Raw genomic sequence first — 15,210 nt, forward strand, 5'->3', positions numbered from 1 at the left:
ATTTTTTTTCTCAATTTAGAAATATTCTTCTAAATTGGTAAAATATCGAGGCAGTGCTACTATTACCCAATTGCAAAAAAGATGCAAAGGTATCAAACAAACTAAAAAGTACACACAGATGTGGTTTAGCTCAAAGAGGAAAGAGGCCCACACAAACCATTCCCTTACCCTCCAGGCCAGAAGGCATCTGCAAGGGTCCGAGGTCAATGTTCATTCTTTGCCAAAGCTAAGGAGAAGCCAACTTGCTCCCAGCATCAACCTGGGATATTCCAAATGTTGGCCGGAGAGCCAAACTGGTTGGCGTCCATCGAAAGGGATGCAGGGAGGTAAGGAACCTAATCGCCACAAACACCTCTCCAAGACCACCAGAAGAGTCCCCCAGAAGGGCTCCACATCCCAAACAATCCTGGTGTACAAACAAATATGTAAAGCGGCATACAGAAAAACAAAAAATTCCGGCTAGAGGAAGTGCGCTAGTCCCACGGAACAACATGTTCCGGTCTTCCCTGTCCTCCACCACATCTCCCCCGCCTGCTGCCTGCATCATGTCAACTAGACCTGAATAAAGACCTGCTTTGTGAGTGCGGCCTCCATTCGTGTACTCTGTCTTGTTACATTGTGCTTCCTTTTTGGCTGTGCACCTCCGCTGCGGGCTTCCTGATAGTCGAGTCCCTGTGTGTCATCCTGCACTTAATCTGATGCTTATTCTCGTATGTGCCGGCTTCTGTTCCCCTCCTGCTTACTGTATAAATAGGTGTATGCCATAAATACAGCCCATACCTCTGGGCAGATCTATAGCCAGCAGCCAGGCTGGGAAACAAGAGGTGAGTGCCAAATAGGGTGAGAGCAAAATAGTGCCCATGCCTCCACTCAGTGAGTTACCCCAGTGAGTTTCGGCACCGTGAGGTCAACATCTCTCGACGCACAACATATCTTGGCTTTTAACCTACTCAAACCTAATGGCCAGAAATATTGAACTGTTTGTGTCATTTTAAACAAGCTTTTGACATGGGAAAAGTTTATGATCTGTAGGGGTGCCAGTGCTGAGACCCCTATCGATCATTAGAACAAGCAGGGAGAAGTGTTCTACATCCTGCTTCACAGGATGGCCCCATAGACTTATAGTGGGGCTGCAGAATGCTGCATGCATGAGAGTGAAGTGCTCAGCCGCGTGCTTCTCCCTGCTCTTTCTAATGATCTCAGCACTGAGAACCCGACCGACTTTTCTCTGAGACATATCAATTTTTTTTTCTAAATTTCCCTAACCCTGTTTTCAGACAAACAACCATTATAAAGAACTGGAGAACTGACTCTACGCGGGGGTGGTATTCTTAAAATACATTACCTTGCTACAGGTGACACAATATTCTCTTACTCTATTATGATCGCTTGTACTTGGGATCAATCTGAATAGTGAGGCTTCCCCATTGCAGCTTGATAGCAATTTCCACCCTTAGACATATGGAAATGTAAAATAAAACATCACAAGATGAAGACGAATGATCTACTGCAGATCCTGGAGTTAATCTACAACCCTCCCGCAGAACATGCGTCTGTAGAACTCCACGGAGACAGATGTGATGGATTGCAGAGACACAATGATGATTTGATTCCCTTTAAATTGTGATAATTCTGGTTTTATCAGAATTACATGAAAAGCATTGGTAACAATGAATCAACCAGTTTGTCAGGAAGCTGACATTAATGCAGGCCGATAATGGGTGGTTTATAGATTGCTTTTTATTATTATTATTTTATCCTGAAGAAGATACGTAATTTGTAATGCAATCTCCGCAGTGTTTTATTTAATGAATAGGAGGGACTTTAGACACCCACCAGGCATGAGGAGGCTGTGTCATATACAGTAGATATGTGAATGGGACTACTTAATAAGCTGAACATACATCCCGCTTTCTTACTTTTAGACTGTCCCGTCTTTTTATTAAAAGTTGACATTTCTGCTTTTTTTGTACCCCATCAGCCGCTGGACACTGTTGTTAAAGTAGCTATAGCCCGTTCTGCCTGATCTTAAAGTGTCAGCCAGCACCGTGGGCACTTTTAGTAAGGGAGCTATGGTCACTCGTACTTGTGACAAATGATGTCCCTTAAAGCGTACCCATCAGATCCAAAAACAAAAAAATATGTTTTTAATATATCACTCAGTACCTAATTCTGACCATGTACATCTAATTTTTATGTGTCTAGAACCTTTATTTATATTTTTATTACACTTTTAATTTAGCTCACTAGTCTGAATTCCTCTCAAAGGGAGGGGGCGTGGCCTCATTGTGCAGGTCTCCGCCCCCTCCCTCAGAATGCTGTCTGCTCACATCTCCCCTAGCACTAGCAAAACTACAACTCCCAGCTTGTCCTCACTGACAGTACCGGGACACAAGCTGACAGTGGGAGAATTTTTCCTCTAACTGTGAGCCCTGCGCTCACAGCTGTCAATCAAGGAAGTGTGTCCATGACATAGGTGATGACGCATGGACACAGCAGGACAAGTATGTGTCAAAGCAGGCAGGGGGGCTGTTGTTTGACTGGCTTTTTCAGTATTGAATACTGAAATTTTTCTAATGAAATTAATTGCAAAACCTATTAGTTTTGCATGCTTTACAACATATCAAAAGTTTTTGTATCTGACAGTGCCCATTTAAGTTGTGCCCGAGGAGCGGAGCAGGAGAGTGTCATGGGACATCTGGAAAGCGCAAATCTGGATCCTAGCATGGATCCTGAAGCAGGCACCAAGATGGTATCTAAAATGCAGCCCATGTAAGCTCAAGTGCTCCACTGCTCTTCTTGTCCAAGGCCTAAAGCACTGCCATGGCCCAGCCAGAGCAGAAGGTCCCGACCCTGGAATGGAGGTGCAGTGGAGGACCAAAGCAGCTGGGCAGTCTGCTGGGGACAGTTTGTCTGTGAGGGCCGCATAACTACTACTATATATAGGGGCATAGAAAAGAGGAGGCTTACAACTATATGGGGGCACAGTGGGGGCCTACAACTATATATGGGGGCAGTATAGGGGCCTACAACTATATATAGGGGCCTTCAGCTATATATGGGGGCCATATGGGGCCTACAATTATATATCACTTTTTTTTTTTTTGCTATCCCAATGTTCTATTTTATGTCTCTTACACCTAATAAACATGGTGCATACATGCCACTCACACATGTCACAAATGATGCCAGTCCCTTGATGGAACCATGCTGAATACTAGCCAGTAAAACCTAAGCGGCATGCCATATTTATTATGTTCCATTTACATATGCAAATGCCACATTTCACATATGCCCCACTCACATACCACACGTAAGCGTCTCACACAATAGCACACACAATTCTCACACACAGGACATATGTTACACAGAATAATCTCACACACAGGACAATGCCCACTCACAAAAATGCTGCATACACACTGTACATACATAGAATACATGCTATATACACACTCCTCAAACATGGGACACATTCTGCATACACACTCCTTAAACAAAGGACACATGCTGCATAAACTCTATAAATACATAGGAAACATTCAGCATAAACACTATACATACATAGGACACATGCTGCATACACATAGGACACATGCTGCATACACACTCCTTACACATAGGACACATTCTGCATACACACTCCTTACACATAGGACACATGCTGCATACACACTCCTTACACAAAGGACACATGCTGCATAAACAATATAAATACATAGGAAACGTGCTGCATACACATAGGACACATGCTGCACTGTACACACCTAAGACACATACTGCACCTAAGACACATACTGCACACTCCATGTTAACACATAGAACAAATGGTGCATAATCTCTATGAACACATGAAAAAAATGCTCCATTCACACTCCTCCCAAATGTGTACACACATAGGACATGTGTAGGGCACATTAAGCATATACCCTGTTAACCCAAATGCTGAACACACACTGTACACATATAAGACACATGCTGCATACACACTATACACATAAGACCCATGCTGCATACTGTCACGATTCGGCTTCCAGGTAGTGGATCCTCTGTGTCAGCGAGGGATTGGCGTGGACCGTGCTAGTGGACCGGTTCTAAGAGGCTACTGGTGTTCACCAGAGCCCGCCGCAAAGCGGGATGGTCTTGCTGCGGCAGTAGCAACCAGGTCGTATCCACTAGCAACGGCTCTACCTCGCTGACTGCTGAGAAGGCGTGGGACAGAAGGACTAGGCAGAGGCAAGGTCAGACGTAGCAGAAGGTCGGGGGCAGGCGGCAAGGTTCGTAGTCAAGATGGATAGCAAGGGTTCAGGTAACACAGGCTTTGGACACACTAAACGCTTTCACTGGCACAAGGCAACAAGATCCGGCAAGGGAGTGCAGGGGCAGTGAGCAGATATAGTCTGGGAGCAGGTGGGAGCCAATTAAGCTAATTGGGCCAGGCACCAATCATTGGTGCACTGGCCCTTAAAGTCTCAGAGAGCTGGCGCGCGCGCGCCCTAGAGAGCGGAGCCGCGCGCGCCAGCACATGACAGCAGGGGACCGGGACGGGTAAGTGACCTGGGATGCGATTCGCGAGCGGGCGCGTCCCGCTGTGCGAATCGCATCCCCGACGGCCATGACAGTGCAGCGCTCCCGGTCAGCGGGACCGACCGGGGCGCTGCGGGGAGAGAGACGCCGTGAGCGCTCCGGGGAGGAGCGGGGACCCGGAGCGCTAGGCGTAACACATACACACTATACACATAAGACATGCTGCATACACACTATACACACATAGTAAACATGTTGCTTACACATTGTATACACATAGGAAACATGCTCCATACACACTCCTCACACATAGAACACATGTTGTATACATACTGTAGACACAAAGTACACATGTTGCATACAAGCTTGACTGAAGGGATTTTAGATACCATCCCTTTCTAAACCAATTAAAACACGTAAAGGACACATGCTGCATACACACTGTTCACTATTTGGATATATTCTGCATACACACTGCACACACAAAGGACACATGCTGCATACACACTGCTCACTCATAGGATATATTCTGCATACACACTGCACACACATAGGATATATGCTGCATACACACTGTTCACACATGGGATATATGCTGCATACACACTGTTCACACATAGGACACATGCTGCATACACACTTTTCACACATAGGACACATGCTGCATACACACTGCACACACATTGGATATATGCTGCATACACACTGTTCACACATAGGACACATGCTGCATACACACTGTTCACACACAGGATATATTCTGCATACACACTGCACACACATAAGACACATGCTGCATACACACTGCACACACATTGGATATATGCTGCATACACACTGTTCACACATAGGACACATGCTGCATACACACTGTTCACACATAGGACACATGCTGCATACACACTGTTCACACACAGGATATATTCTGCATACTCACTGCACACACATAAGACACATGCTGCATACACACTGCACACACATAGGACACATGCTGCATACACACTGTTCATACATAGGTTACATTCTAAATACAAACTTCTCAGACATAGCATATATACATACATACATGCTACTTACACATAGGAAAATGTATGCAGAAAAAGAGATTAAACTGTAAATATCTTAGCATACAGATACTGAAGTGTAGGTTAATGTGGCAGGATGATGTATTAAAGAGCAACTAATATGGTCACCTCCTCCTCTAAGTTGAGGGGTTTACATCACACTCTAATGAATTTTCCACCAATGGTCAAAGGTCAAGATAAAATCAAAATTCCTGATTAATTCATGGACATACAGTGGGGCAAAAAAGTATTTAGTCAGCCACCAATTGTGAACGTTCTCCCACTTAAATAGATGAGAGAGGCCTGTAATTTTTATCATAGGAATACCTCAACTATGAGAGACAGAATGAGAAAAAAATCCATGATTTTTAAAGAATTTATTTGCAAATTAGGGTGGAAAATAAGTATTTGGTCAATAGCAAAAGTTCATCTCAATACTTTGTTATATACCCTTTGTTGGCAATGACAGGGGTCAAACGTTTTCTTTAAAGGGGTAGTCCAGTGGTGAAAAACGTATCCCCTATCCTAAGGATAGGGGATAAGTTTCAGATCGTGGGGGGTCCGACTGCGAGGGGTCTCTCTGTACGGGGCCCCGACTCGCTTGCCGAAGGCAGCACTCCGGCTCTGCCATAGAGTTGTATTGAGGGGGCGTGTCAGCCGCCGCTTTGTGCAGTGGTCAACACGCCCCCTACCCGCGGGCTGTCGGGGCCCCGTACAGGAGATTGTGCTCCAGTAGTCGGACCCACCGTGATCTGAAACTAATCCCCCATCCTTAGGATAGAGGATACGTTTTTCACCACTGGACTACTCCTTTAAGTCTTCACAAGGTTTACACACACTGTTGCTGGTGTTTTGGCCCGTTCCTCCATGCAGATCTCCTCTAAAGCAGTGATGTTTTGGGGCTGTCGCTGGGCAACACAGACTTTCAACTCCCTCCAAAGGTTTTCTATGGGGTTGAGATCTGGAGACTGGCTAGGCCAGGACCTTGAAATGCTTCTTACGAAGCCACTCCTTTGTTTGTGTTTTGGAGTTTTGGAGCATTGTCCTGCTAAAAGACCCAGCAAAGTTTCATCTTCAAAGCCCTTGCTGATGGAAGGAGGTTTTCACTCAAAATCTCATGATACATGGCCCCATTCATCCTTTCCTTTACATGGATCAGTCGTCCTGGTCCCTTAGAAGAAAAACAGCCCCAAAGCACTATGTTTCCACCCCCATGCTTCACAGTAGGTATTGTGGTGGCCCAGTACGGCAGGTGTTACGCCATGCTCCTGCTGTCCTGTCACGCCGTGTTTCCCCATTGTAAATATGTTTTACCATGTAAAGTGTTATAAAATGTAATGTTGCTTTAAGAGTTATACGATGTGATATGTCATGTGATTGTTACCCAGGAGGGACCAGGTGATCCCAAAAGTGACCTATGGGCTCCCTGCTAGTCTCCCCCATGAAAGCCCTGGGTGGAGCTAGCTTCGATCTCTTGGAGCTCTTGGATCTTGCTTTCTGCTGAGGTCCAGTGCAGTTGTGCCCAGTATGTCCAGAGTGTTGGAGACCTCAAAGTCAAGTCCTACAGCCACCATCAAGTCAAGTAAGCTAAAGTCACAGCTTTATGAGTCAAGTCAAGTCAGTCCCTGTCATCTGTTAAGTCAGTGTGGTCTGCATTCAATTGTCCAGTCACTACAAGTCCCAGCAAGCCCTTAAGGTCTCTGCGTCACTGGTCACCTCCTTGGGCCCTGGCTTTATTGTATAGACTTTACCAACTGTCTACCCTCAGTAAAGCTACCATTATCTGTAACTTGGCGTAGGAGTCTTTATTGCCCCCATGCCTAGCCCATGATCCAGCGGTATACCTTTGGGTGGTTATAGCCTAAAACACGCCCTGGCATCACGAATGCAAGAGGATAATGCCATCTGCCAATAGGGTAACAACATCTGCCCTGCACCACACACCCCGCCATATCACAGTATGGTATTCTTTGGATGCAACTCAACATTCTCTCTCCTCCAAACACGACGAGTCGAGTTTTTACCAAAAAGTTCTACTTTGGTTTCATTTTACCATATGAAATTCCCCCAATACACTTCTGGATCATCCAAATGCTCTCTAGCAAACTGCAGACGGGCAAGGACATGTACTGGCTTAAGCAGGGGGACACATGTAACGTCCGCGCTTCGGCCAGACACGCTGGCCGTGAGTGCTCTGCCATGTCCCCGCTGCCGGCGGGGCTGGGATTCGTATTGTGGGATGCGCCCGCATGCGAATACCAGCCCGTCACTCACCTCCCTGTCCCCGCCTCCTAGGGCACGCGCACGCCGGAGCTCTCACTCTTAAGGGGCCAGTGCTCATTAAGTCAAGTGTCTACACCTGCACCCTGATCCTTAAATATCAGCTCCTCCCTTGGTTCCCTGCAGGATCTTTGGTTGTCTATTCCCATAGTGAAATTTCTGTGTCTCTGTTACTGTGTACCTGTTCCTTGCTACCTTCCTACCCTGCACCTGTGTTCCTGCCCAGACCTACTGCCATCTTGCCACATCCTGCCAGTCTCCTTCTGTGCCGCGCCCCTCCCAGCTAGATGTGTGGATGAGTTGTGCCAGGGGTAACGACCTGGGTGCTGCCTGCCGCAGCAAGACCATCCTGCTTTGCAGCGGGCTCTGGTGAAAACCAGCGGCACCTTAGACTCCACTCCCTGACACGGCTCACGTCATCATCCACACAGGCCCAGAGAATACACCACCTGCCGTGACCATAACAACAAGTCTGGCACTGCATGATTTGAGTCCCTGGTGGCGTAATGTGTTACTGGTGGTAGCCTTTGTTACTTTGGTCCCAGCAGGTCATTCACTAGGTCCCCTCATGTGGTTCTGGGATTTTTGCTCACCGTTCTTGTGATAATTTTGACACCACGGGGTGAGATCATGCGTGGAGCCCCAGATCGAAGGAGATTATCAATGGTCTGGTATGTCTTCCATTTACTAATAATTGCTCCCACAGTTGATTTATTCACACAAAGCTGCTTGCCTATTACAGATTCAGTCTTCCCAGCCTGGTGCAGGTCTACAATTTTGTTTCTGGTGTCCTTCGACAGCTCTTTGGTCTTGTCCATAGTGGAGTTTGGAGCGTGACTGTTTGAGGTTGTGGACAGGGGTCTTTTATACTGATAAGTTCAAACAGGAGCCATTAATACAGATAACTAGTGGAGGACAGAGGAGACTAAAAGAAGAAGTTACAGGTCTGTGAGAGCCAGAAATCTTGCTTGTTTGTAGGTTACCAAATACTTATTTTCCACCATATTTGCAAGAAATTTTTTTAAGAATCAGACAATGTGATTTTATGGATTTTTTTTTCTCATTATGTCTCTCATAGTTGAGGTATACCTAGGATGGAAATAACAGGCCTCTCTCATTTTTTTTTAAGTGGGAGAACTTGCACAATTGGTGGCTGACTAAATACTTTTTTGCCCCACTGTAAGTCTCCAAATACCAGACTTCAGGGATTGTTCCTCCTGGTAAGCACATCAACAATGACCAGAACAACCCGAATCATTTATTTCTGAGAGGAGATAAATAGAAACCTGGAATTTATCTGAACAACAATACTGTACACACCCCACACTCTGGAATAAGTCACGGTTATTTCTTTTTCAATTTTATATAATTTGAAGGACTTTGTGAAAAGAGATGAAATAGATGTATATTGCACACAAAAGAAGTGTAAGACATATCAAAAATCTAAATTTTAGACAGTTAGATAGGAAACAGATACACAGATAAATGAGATAAAATATGTACCTAGATTGATTGATAGATAGATATATAGATAGATATGAGATAGAAAGATAGATAGATAAATATAGATAGATAGATTGATTGAAAAAGGAATTTCCGCAACACACAAAAATCCATGAAAAAAATAAGGTGGTTAATTCCATCAAAACAGATGGAATATGTTTTTATGGAATAAACCACCTTATTTTTTTTCACAGATTTTTGTGTGTTGCGGAAATTCCTTTTTCTGTTTATACATAGACCCCTGACCCAGGTCTGGTCTCTGTGTGCACCATCTTTGGACTTTACATAGGAAGTGCTGTTTCCCTTTGTTTAGATATATAGATAGATAGATAGTAGTAGAGATGGTAGCTCTCCTACAGAGAGGTGAACGGGTGCCCACCGACGTTGATCCGGGTCAGGGATCCAGAGAATATACTTGAGGAAGAGACCTGTAGAAAGAAAAAAGGAGAGACCAGAGGGAGGCGCCTCATGTGATACCGTATGGGAGAGGATTCTTACAGCAGTTAGTGGTCAAAAATAAATGACCCCTAGGTAGTGGCTGCTCACCTGAGAGCAAGTCAAAACTTGCATATCAACCCACAATGGGGTTACCAAAATTCGGGGAGTACTGGAACCGCTGCTAAGCCGGAGGTCACAGGAAAAGGAGGAAGACCAATCCTGATAGGATTTGTGATGTAGAAGATGAAAAAAGGACCTCTAAAGGCGCTGCAGACTCCAATGGAATTAAACCAGAGCCAGAGATGTAGCAGTAGTACAAAACACTGGGAGGTTTATTGCAAAAGATAAAACAATAAAGTAAATTACGCGTTTCGGGGGAGCCACCCCCTTCTTCAGATCAGAATACATGCAGTGAGATATGCAGAGTCTAAATATGTACAAAATGGGCGCCAACCACTTAAGTGGGAGGAGCCAAACATGTTTATGTCACATGATGCAATAACAAAAAATAGTAAATAAATCTAAGAAAAACATCCAGTACACATTTGACAGTTATATCAGACCATTGTAAAAATAAACATACAAAAGCCATCATAATAATACAGTAAAAGATGTGAAGCAAGCATACAGAACGTAAATCTCCGGTGGCAGTATCCGGGCCATCAGAGGTAAACATCCGGCACATGCTGGATGCGCCGATGCTGACACCAGATGTAAATATTCGGACTATGCCGCGATCCGGATGTTTACATCTGGTGTCAGCATCGGCGCATCCAGCATGTGCCGGATGTTTACCTCTGACGGTCCGGATACTGCCACCGGAGATTTACGTTCTGTATGCTTGCTTCACATCTTTTACTGTATTATTAAGATGGCTTTTGTATGTTTATGTTTACAATGGTCTGAAATAACTGTCAAATGTGTACTGGATGTTTTTCTTAGATTTATTTACTATTTTTTGTTATTGCATCATGTGACAGAAACATGTTTGGCTCCTCCCACTTAAATGGTTGGCGCCCATTTTGTACATATTTAAACTCTGCATATCTCCCTGGATGTATTCTGATCTGAAGAAGGGGGTGGCTCCCCCGAAACGCGTAATCTACTTTATTGTTTTATCTTTTGCAATAAACCTCCCAGTGTTTTGTACTACTGCTACATCTCTGGCTCTGGTTTAATTCCATTGGAGTCTGCAGTGCCTTTAGAGGTCCTTTTTTCATCTTCTACTTGAGGAAGAGTCGGTGGCACTCCAAATAGGTTAAACAAAGTAGTGTTTATTCACTCCCAAGTAAAGCTATGTTTCAGCAATCTCACGCTGCCATTATCAAGCAAAGAATAATTCACAGTGGTAGATATTTAAGGTCACGCAGGACCATCCCCTTAATTAACATAACAAACCTTGTGGGCAAAATGTACAGATAGTTAACAGCAAGTAATGAAAACATAGTGGCCAATAGGGTAATGCGTATACACTCATATTTAGGATTACAATCGGGCAAAAATATACAGGTGCAGATATATAGTGCGGTACAGTATAATCGGTGTCCAGGTGGTTCCAGTTAGAACTTGACTTGCATCAATTTTTACGTAAAGTAAGACTTAAATCTTGGTTTTCTGACAAAAAATTTTAGAGCAATACAGTCATTAATTTGAGTGATAGGAGTGGTTTTTCATTACAGGACACAAATACCCGTGTACCTAGTGATTTTTGCCCACGACATCTATGCCCAACATTGACACTTTTTGGTTAAAAAAGATATTGGGAAGCTGAAAAATACATCCAATCGCCTTATTCACCCCAACATGACAGTTGCACAAATGACTGAACGAATTGATGGATCGTTCACACTACCTCAGATATGCCCCCCGACAACTTAGTGATACAACCACATATCTACAACTTACCTGTGACCCTAAATGGGAATTTGGGGTGAGACATTACTGACATTGTGACTCATGCCTATGACAATGGTCTAATTGACAGATCCTTACTTGATTATCTCATTGTAAAGCACCCAGTTACACCGGTTATGTATTTATTACCTAAAATACACAAGACACTACATGATCCACCAGGTAGACCCATGGTCTCAGGGGTGAATCCTTAACAAGTCATATCTTTATTTTCCTCGAAAACATACTCAGACCTTATGTGTATAATACTCGCTCATATATCAGAGACAAGGGCGACTTCCTCAACAATATTAAAGATCTCACCATCCCTGATGATACAACCGTAGTTACATTGGACATGGCTATCCTGTACACCTCCATACCTCATGATAGGGGTGTACAGGCAGTCAGGTCCATTATCTCCTCAGACTTCACCCCAGAAAAAAAACAACTTCATAGTGTCATTATTACTACTGGTTCTCACTAAAAATTATTTTACCTTTAATGACATCTATTACGAATTGGTACAGCAATGGGGACAAATGTAGCACCCACATACGCCAAATTATTTGTCGACCATGTAGAGGAAAACCTGATCTATGTATCTCCCCACTTCAAGCATGTCCTGAAGGGGTGGAGGTACATAGATGATATTTTCATGCTGTGGACCGGCACGGAGACCGAATTGTCTTCCTTCCTGTCCTTTCTCAACAATATTCCATCTGGGTTACAATCTGGTACACTGACTTCATCTTAAACCAGTATACAGTTCCCTGACACTAAAATTAGCATTAATAGAACTAATCTAGAATCTGACATTTTTGTAAAACTCCTGATTGCAACTCGATCTTGAGATTCGATAGTTATCACCCTCGTAGCATGGTACGGTTCCTGCCGTTGAGCCAGATGATTCGAGCAAAGCGCATCATCAGTTTGGACAACAAGGTCGAGTCTGCTGTGGGTTCCATGATAAATAATTTTCGCAACCCACACAATCTAGTGATTGACAGCAAACAACAAGTCATGGGCATGAACAGGGATAACTTGCTTAATACCCAAACACCTAAGAAATCTCAAGAAAAGATGGCTTTTGTGTCCACCATCTCAGGTGTTTCTAGCAAGGTATCCAATATAATAAGGAACACTGGCACATTCTACGCGATGGAATGGCGAGCACATCTGAATGGGCCAGCCCCCTTATTATGGCTTACAGACATTCTATCAACTCACGAGATAGAATTGTAAAATCTGACATTTCTTTAACCAAATCCACCCAAAAATACATGTCTACAGCCAGCAAAGGCTCCTTTCCATGTAGGACTTGTGTAAATTGTTCGTACATGGTGAAAGGAAATACGTTTACACATTCAGGTACAGGAAAGGTATATGAAATTAAACAATACCTTACATGAACAGCTGATTTATGTCCTCCAATGTCCATGCCACCTACTATATGTAGGTGAATCGACCTTGAATCACACAACATAGTTACACCATTAGAAAAGGTAAGCTTGACTTACCTGTTCCAAAACATTTTTGTGACCACGGACATTCTGAGAAAGATTTAAAATTCACCCTATTAGAACATGTCCCTAAAAGAAAAAGAGGAGGAAATCCCCTAGCCACCCTCAGACGTAAAGAGCTCTGGTGGATATATGAACTTAACTCATTAAAACTCGTGGGTTTGAATGTACACTTTACTGTCACACATGAAATTTGTAATGCACATTTAATCATGGCCAAGCTGCAACATACCGTTCCACAAACTGTAAGTTGGTTGTACTAATACACAACGCACTCACAATAAGGCAGACTCGGCTATAATTATTTCCATGGAAAATTCTTTTAATCAACTCTACATACAAGTCCTGATGACCATAACGCAACAAGTGTTCCCAATATTTCCTTAGTCCTACAGTTCCCACAAGGGTAGAAGTACTTCTCCAGATGCAGGTTGGCACCATGGATACCCAACCTGGCCATTTAGTTGGTCCGGGGGGAATGTCCTAATATATGCGTCCGGGGTGTGCAGTGTTTACACTGCACCCCAAGACTGCGTTTTGTCTTAGATACCTGCTGGAGGACTGCTGTGCTTCACCTGAATTAGCTGTTGGGATACCCTTATCTAAGATGGAGTGCAGTACTCCGGCCTAACACACTGAGCATGATGTCACATGACATCACACGTGACCGCACTAGGGAATGTCACTTACGGTATGCGATCCTCAATTCAGAAGCAAGCAATGGCGTCCAGCGGCTCCACGCTAAGAAATCCTATGCCAACTACCTGGTGAGTGACACCGTGTCCCCGCCAACTCTCTGGATGAATCATTCACTACACCTGTACACCGATTATACTGTACCGCACTATATATCTGCACCTGTATATTTTATGCCCGATTGTAACCTAAATATGAGTGTATACGCATTACCCTATTGGCCAATATGTTTTGACTACTTGCTGTTAACCATCTGTACACTTTGTCCACAATGTTTTCACTTGTTATGTTAATTAAAGGGATGGTCCTGCTTGACCTGAAATATCCACCACTGTGAATTATTCTTTGCTTGATAATGAGTGAGGTTGCTGAAACATAGCTTCACTTGGGAATGAATAAAGACCACTTTTTTCACCTATTTGGAGTGCCACCGACTCTTCCTCAAGGAGATAGATATGAGATAGATAGATAGATAGATAGATAGATAGATACAGTCAGGGCCGTAAATGTTGGTACCCTGAAATTTTTAAAGAAAATAAAATATTTCTCACAGAAAAGGATTGCAGTAACACATGTTTTGCTATATACATGTTTATTCCCTTTGTGTGGATTGGAACTAAACCAAAAAGGGGAGGGAAAAAAAGCTAATTGGACATAATGTCACCAAACTCCAAAAATGGTCTGGACAAAATTATTGGCACCCTTTCAAAATTGTGGAAAAATAAGATTGTTCCGAGCATGTGATGCTCCTTTAAACTCACCTGAGGCAAGTAACAGGTGTGGGCAATGTAAAAATCACTCCTGAAAGCAGATAAAAAGGAGAGAAATTCACTTAGTCTTTGCATTGTGTGTCTGTGTGTGCCACAGTAGAAGAGTACTGTCTGAGGACTTGAGAACCAAAATTATGGAAAATATCAATAATCTCAAGGTTACATGTCCTTCTCTAGATATCTAGATTTGCCTTTGTCCACAGTGCGCAACATTATCAAGAAGTTTGCAACCCATGGCACTGCAGCTAATCTTCCTGGGCGTGAACGGAAGAGAAAAATTGATGAAAGGTGTCAACGTAGGATAGTCCGGATGGTGGATAAGCAGCCCCCAACAAGTTCCAAAGAAATACAAGCTGCCCTGCAAGTTCAGGGAGCATCAGTGTCAGCGCAAATTATCCTTCGATATTTAAATTAATTGAAACGCTATGGCAGGAGGACCCCAATGCTGACACAGAGATATAAAAAAGTAAGACTACATTTTGCCAAAATGAACTTGAGTAAGCCAAAATCCTTCTG

Source organism: Hyla sarda, chromosome 1 (assembly GCF_029499605.1).
Source record: "Hyla sarda isolate aHylSar1 chromosome 1, aHylSar1.hap1, whole genome shotgun sequence".
Taxonomy (NCBI): Eukaryota; Metazoa; Chordata; class Amphibia; order Anura; family Hylidae; genus Hyla; species Hyla sarda.